Raw genomic sequence first — 7,384 nt, 5'->3', positions numbered from 1 at the left:
ATCCTAGATTTGGTCTTTTTTTATCTAGTATCTTTGGGGTCCTTTTACGAAGGTGCGGTAAAAAATGGCCAAGTTAGCGTGGGAGCCCGTACCACCACCTCAATGGGTGGCAGTAAGAGCTCCCCCCAAAATGGCTGCACGACCATTTCTTTAAAAAAAAAGAAAGACCTACCTTTGCCCTGCTGCGGTAAAAGTGGGCCTCCGTGAGCATCATAAACACACACCGATGCCAGCGCAGACCCCCTTTTGCTGCAGCTTGGTAAAAGGGGCCCTCAAAGCAGTGTACAATTAAAATTACAGAAGAATGACGAAATGAGAGAAACTCCAGCAGAAGACAAAGACAGCTATTGGAAAGAATAGAAATTGGGAGAGGAAGGGGGACTAGAGAGGAACCAGAATAAAAAGAATGACACTGAGTGCAACTAAAGACAAATTACATTTTAGAAGTGCAAAGAAATAACAGCTCTTATTCTCTTAATATCTCTTTGCACCTCAAGATCTTGAAAAAGTGGTTCTGAACAGGTTGAGGAGACATGAACAAGTATTACTTTAACCACAGTACACTTTTTCATATTCTGTGCATTAAACAAAATGGCTGAAAAGTAAACTTTAAAAATTAAAGCTCATCTATCTAAACAGATATAAAATGCACATAGACAAAAAAAAAAAGTGCTACCCAGCTGGAGATGCCGGGGATTGAACCCGGGACCTCACACATGCGAAGCGCGCGCTCTACCACTGAGCTACATCCCCCAGCTGCTGGCTTGCGTATACGGTTGCTTATCTAAAGTCACAGAATGTACCAATTTTCTTGTCTCTTTTTTATTTTAACTACAGGAGTTTTAAGGCATCAAGCACCGCTTGAACTATAAGTTCTCCCCAATGGTAAATTTGTTCAGTAAAAAAAAACAAAAATTTAATTATTCCAGCATGAATATTAGGCATTTCATTTCATATACTTACGTAACATAGATATAAGGGCATATTTATGGCGAAGGCTTCCATTTGAAAACAAAATTGACTTCTCTTTTGCGAAACGTTTCATGTTTTATTTTAACAGTATCATGCATTATTCTACTGAGAACTGCACATTTGTGTCGTAGAAATTCATTTAAAATAAAAAGATTCAACTGCATTGGCCGGGAATCGAACCCGGGCCTCCCGCGTGGCAGGCGAGAATTCTACCACTGAACCACCAATGCCTTGTTGTCTATTGTATACACTGTGCACTTACTTAAAATTGTGAACTAGGGAACAGTAAACGTAGAACTGACGGAAGATCTAGCAGACGTAATCTTAGTACAATTTGATTTTTAGGACTAAAGCTGTAAGGAACTGTTCCAGAGACCGCAGCGCAAGAAAGCGATAGGGACGGGCTGAGCAGAAGTGTTTGTAAGCATAAGCGTAGGGCTAACCCCGGTATTGAAAGAATTAGGGCTTGGTGGAGGTGGCCCAGTGGACCTTAGGATCGCGGCAGTAAAGAGATAAAGCCTTTCGCTATGAGGAGTTGGCTGAAGCTGTATGCAAAGGATTCCCTGTTTACATTGTCATCTCATGGGGGCAGGGGGATCCCGAATGCGATAAGGGCCATACCCCTTGCCCGAAGACGTGGCAACAGGCTGGGGCCAACCAATGAACGAAACTGCCGTGAGAACTGAGCTATAGAGGTGACTTCATTTACATGACATAAAAGGGCAGCTCCCTTCTTACAGTTCACTGTATAAAATAAAAAACGACTGTGACTCAGCAGTGGAATAAACCAAGGAGACCTATGTGCTAACTTTTTATAAAGCTTGATATATGATTGCTGAGGGGGGTCTTTTACTAAAGCTTAGCTTGAGTTATCTGCAGCAGGGCCCATTTTATTCCTATGGGCTCTGCTGCAGATAATAACTCGAGCTAAGCTTTAATAAAAAAGACCCCTGCCCTGAGTTTTGTAATTTCCTTAGCTGTTCAGTGGGGTTTTCAAATCCGGTAAGTACTTCCTGTAAGAAAGTTTTGGGTTACGCAATGATTTGGCGCTTGGAAAAAATACCTAGTAGCACCACGGACACTTAAGGGAACAGTAGCTGATGCTGTATTTGGTTATGGTATCAAACAATTAAAGAATATTTTAAAGGTTTATTTTTTTTTTTATTAAACTAACAAACTGGCAAAGATTTAAGAAACGTACTAATTTTCTTTTGTACCGTCTGCAACTGCAAGCCCAAACGCTATCAAAGCGGTGTAGCTGTTGTTTTCTTAAGGAAACAGAAGGATGCTAGTTATTCCTTTGGGAGTTTTAAATGGCTGATATTAAAGTTTGAAAGCTTTCCTGGTAACTTTGCTAGCATTAAGAAGTGTAGTAAAATAAAGTTTTAGAAATATAAAATTTAGGGTGGGGGGGGGGAGTATACGAACGTAACGATATGAATCTGATTTGTAAGGAAATATGAGGACATAAAGACTTAAAACGTGCCATACTAGCTTACAGATTGCTTGAAAATGGCCTGCACTTTCATTTTTGAGTGTGTGTTTTTTTTCAGCGCTCTGGCATCTATACTTGATCCAGTTTGCTCCATTACATCCGATCTTCCAGGTTCACTGATGCACGCACGTCAGTTCTTCTGAGTCATCACTATCAAAGCTTAAACTCATTCTCTGATGACCAGTCCAGGGCCTCTTATAACATGCCTCCAGCACAGTAATACAACCACTTACTAACTAACTAACTGCTGAGGATGGTGGCAGCCATTTTACATGAGGTACTACAAGGGGCAGGCGCAAGGGGGGGGGGGGGGGTCCTCTGAGGCTGAGAGCAGTGACATAGCCACAGGAGGGGGTCTGGGCCCCCTCACTGTTCACCCCGGCCCCCTTGCATTCATGGCTGGTGAACACCATCCAAAGATGTTTCCTTCAAACCAGCAGCAAGTACTTCATTCAGCAGGCATGCTTCGGCCGCTAATGCTGGCTCTCCAGTGCATGGAAATTGGAACAATGAGTGAGGTGATTAAATTTACAGATGATACAAAACTAGTCAAGGTTGTTAAAACATGTTCAGACTGTGAATTACAGCTGCTGAATGAAGTGCTTGCTTCTCGTTCGGCTAAGCGGGATGGTGCAGGAGATGTCCTCAGCTGGCCAGGCTTGGCATACCCGCCAGCAAAGGTAATATTTTATTGTGGTGGTGATGGCAGAGGCAGAAGTAGCAGAGGGGAAGGGGAAGAGAATACCAGCCCCCCCCCCTCCCAAGTCCACCCCTCAGAACCCCCCTAAAATGGACTTCCGGCTATGCTGCTGGCTGGAGCACTGTTCCCTCCAAACTGAGTGGGAATCCTCCAACTGCATTGCTTTACTGTGTGGTGATGCTTCAACATTGTATCTTCAATCAACAGGGACCAGGGACGTATCTGTAATGGGGACACGGGGGCCAGGGCCTCCGTAGATTTGGCCCTGGACCCCCCTACCAACGGCCTCGCAATCCCCCCTCCCGCTGCCTACCTGTGCAGGTGGAGGACCCCAACCCCGCCAGCTGAAGCCGTCGTCCTTCGTTTGTTTTGTTCTTTCTGAGTCTGACTCGTCTCTGACGTCCTGCACATACACAACATGCAGGTCGTGTGCAGCACCACAGGTAAGTGACAGCGGGTGGGGGGGTCGAGAGGGTTGTCAGGCAGGCGACAGTTGGAGGTGGTTCTGGCGGCGGGGGGGGGGGGGGTGGCAGCAATGGCAGCGGGGGTCGCCAGGGGGGGGGTAAAATGTTCCCCCTCACCTCGGCTCTGGACCCCCCTACCGGCGAAGTCCAGATACGCCCCTGCTAGGGACAGGCAGGTTTCCTGGAGTCCTGCAGAGCTTGCCTGTCCTTCACTATTGAAACAACACCTCCCACTGGCAGAACTGTAGGTGGAGGACTCCCGCTCAGCTTAGAGCAGGGGTTCTCAACCCAGTCCTCAGAACACATCTAGCCAGTCAGGTTTTCAGGATACCCACAATGAATGTGCATGAGATAGATTTACATGCCTTACCTCCATCATATGCAACTTTATCTCATGTATATTCTTTGTGGCTATCTTGAAAACCTGAGGCTAGGTGTGTCTGGGGGACTGGGCTGAGAACCCCTGGCTCAGAGGGAACAGTGGCTAGGAGAAGGGGGCTCAAACCTTACACAGGGGCTGGGGATTTAATTTGACATTTCTAAACCATTTCTTTCTTAAAAATCTGGACAGTGTTCCACATAAAACACTATAACATCAAATATAAAATACAACACCAGTAAAGCAAAATACAAATCAGATAAACAATATAAAATGAGCAAAATTAACAATAAAATAACCTGAATGTGCAATAAAGTCATCATAAAATTTGATCAAGGTACTGTACTCCTAAGGTGAATTACATATAAAACAAATTTTCAGAGATCTTAATTTTTAATAAACCTGATTACAGATCTTTTAAAAGTTCTTTATAAAACTATGGCTTTACTTTTGTCATAGGTGGGACCATGATTAAAAAAAACAAAATTGCATATGGCAAGGTTTTTGTCATTGCAGGGGGCTGTCTGTCTGTGTCTGTCATTGCAGGGGGCTGTCTGTCTGTGTCTGCCCTATCTAGCCAGACTGGCCCTTTTCTTCTACTTCCCAACAACAAAGGAGTCACCAGCCACCTATATCTGTAGCTGTTATGGAGAGCAGTAGTGGACCTTTTTATTCAAAACTCAAGACTCTTTAAGTCTTAATCTGGATAGAGAATGGAGCAATTTTTAAAATCTTTGGAATAAACAATAGATCCTTTTGAGATATACATTGGGAGTGATTTGAAAGAGCAGTACAGTGTGACTAATGCAATTAAAATCAATAGTTTAACAAACCATTCCCCATTTTTAGATATTGGGTAAGAAAATGTATGTACTCGGTTGAAGGATTTGAATGTCAGTAATAACAGTTGCTTAGAAACATGACGGCAGGAAAGGGCCTTATGGCCCATCCAGTCTGCCCATCCTCAGTAACCACTAACTCCTCCTTTTCCTAAGAAGTCGCACACGTCTGTCCCACGCCTTCTTAAACTCTGACACAGTCTACATCTCCACGACTTCCACCGGGAGGCCATTCCACGCATCCATCATCCTTTCCATGAAAGACTATTTTCTCAGATTCGTCCTAAGCCTTTTTCCTCTTAACTTTATTTTATGCCCTCTCATTCCAGAGGTTTCCTTCATTTGAAAAAGACTCATCTCCTGTACTCCACTGTAACTCCACTGAAGTATTTAAACCAGGGGCGTAGCCAGACACCCAAGTTTGGGTGGGCCTGGGCCCAAGATAGGTGGGCAGAAGAACTCCGCTTTGTCACACAAGTGATTTGGTCTCTCTCCCTCTCTCGCCTGAATGCCATATGGTCTCTCAAACATCCCGCCTCCCCCGCATACCCTTTAAGTAGCAGATTTTCACTGGCAGCGAGCAGCAACTAATACACACTGCTCATGTTGGCCCCACAGCTTTCCCTCTGATGCAACTTCCTGTTTCTGCATAGGCAAGAATACATCAGAGGGAAGGCTGTGGGGCCGGCGCAAGTAGTGTGTATCAGTCGCTGCTTGCTGCAGGCAAAGGTCTGCTATTTACAAGGTATGCAGGAGGGACAGTTGTTTTCAGTGTTCTGCTGGTGGGGCGTGGGGATCCCTGCTAGCAACATCATAGGTGTGCTGCTACTGGGTAGCCCTGAGGCCCAAGTGGGTGGGCCTGGGCCTACCCTTGGCTACGCCACTGAAATGTCTCTATCATATCCACTCTCTCCCGCCTGTCTTCCAGCATATACATGTTGAGGTTTATGAACCTGTCCATATATCTTTTATGACCAAGACCGCTGACCAATTTTGTAGGCATCCTCTGGATCGACTCCATCCTGTTTATATCTTTCCATAAGTGTGGTCTCCAGAATTGCACACAAAGACCTCACCAGAGACTTGTTTGGCCACCTTAAGGTCATCAGACACAATTACCCTCAAATCCTCTCTTCTTTCATACACAGAAGCTCTTCACCCCCTATACTGTACCGTTCCCTCGGGTTTTTGTGACCCAAGTGCATGACCCTGCATTTCTTAGCATTAAATCTTAGTTGCCAATTTTTGGACCATTCTTCAAGTTTCGCCAGATCCTTCCTCATGCTATCCACACCCTCCGGGGTGTCCACTCTATTACAGAGTTTAGTATCATCTGCAAAGAGATAAACATTACCAGACAGCCCTTCCATAATATCACTCACAAAGATGTTAAAAAGAGCCGGCCCAAGGACCGATCCCTGCGGTACACCATTTGTAACGTCCTTTTCCTCAGAGCAAATTCCATTTACCACTACCCTCTGTCTCCTTCCATTTAACCAATTTTTAAACCAGTCAGTCACTTTAGGTCCCATACTGAGGGCATTCAGGCCCAGATGCATCAACCATACCTGTGTAAAACTATTGAACAACCAATCAACATTTAAATAAATGAGTTTTTACATGTTTCCTAAAAGAAAGAATTTCAACTGGCTCTTAACTCTTGTGGAAGTAAATTCCATAATGTAGAGGCATTATATGAAAAAAAAAACAACCTCTTTTACTACAATTCAAAGGGTGCTGGTGACTAATGTGCATCATGGGAATAACATATGATCTTTGCCGGTCAATGCATGTTAAATGGCAATATTGTGCATTATATTACCGTAATGCATGCTAGTTTAAGTTACCACGGGATACATAATTTTATTTATTTATTGCATTTGTATCCCACATTTTCCCACCTATTTGCAGTCTCAATGTGGCTTACAATATTACAACATGATGAGATGTAAAGCAATCAAATGCATGCAAAACACCTCATTATCATGTGTTAAACTTTGCAAGCTATCTTATTCCAAGAAAAATAACAACAGCTCAAAGCTAGCTGACCTGGAACATTGGGCCATTAAGATGTGGCTCAATGCTCCTGGGTGCCATCTTAAAGGAGCAGGTACAGCAGAAAAAGACAAGTGATCTAGGACTCCTCCTTCTCTCAGCAAAGACTCCCTCTCAAAAGATACCCCTACCTCCTGAAGACATGTTATAGCCTCATTTCAAACAACAAATCACAACCCCCCCATAGCCCCCCGATCCCCAATCATGGCTCCCCTCCCCAAAGACTGTCACCAGGCCTACATCAACTATTTTGTGCTGGTCTAGAGGTATATGATACCTGTCACCCCTAGTGGTAGTTTTGTAGTACTACCTCTAGGGTCAAACTGCCGTATAATTTTTCTATTACATCCCCCCTTTCTCCTCTTTCCTTCAGCTAATATATTTTGGGTGTCTCAAGCCTTATGTTGGATGTCCTGAATTAACTGCTGCTATCTTCTCAATGCCTTTATAAAGATGTGGCCTCCAGAACTCAACATGGTA

At 44.1% G+C, this 7,384-nt stretch overlaps 2 non-coding genes across 2 annotated transcripts; both read right to left on the bottom strand.

Moving 5' to 3' along the window:
• Window positions 1–681: 681 nt before the first annotated feature.
• On the bottom strand, window positions 682–753 carry TRNAA-CGC. Its single transcript has one exon. It is a non-coding gene; the product is annotated as a tRNA-Ala (tRNA).
• Window positions 754–1,131: 378 nt separating this feature from the next.
• TRNAG-GCC lies at window positions 1,132–1,202 on the bottom strand. The gene has a single exon. It is a non-coding gene; the product is annotated as a tRNA-Gly (tRNA).
• Between the last annotated feature and the right edge of the window lie 6,182 nt (window positions 1,203–7,384).

Source organism: Microcaecilia unicolor, chromosome 7 (assembly GCF_901765095.1).
Source record: "Microcaecilia unicolor chromosome 7, aMicUni1.1, whole genome shotgun sequence".
Lineage (NCBI taxonomy): Eukaryota > Metazoa > Chordata > Amphibia > Gymnophiona > Siphonopidae > Microcaecilia > Microcaecilia unicolor.
This window is presented reverse-complemented; position numbering and strand designations above follow the sequence as displayed.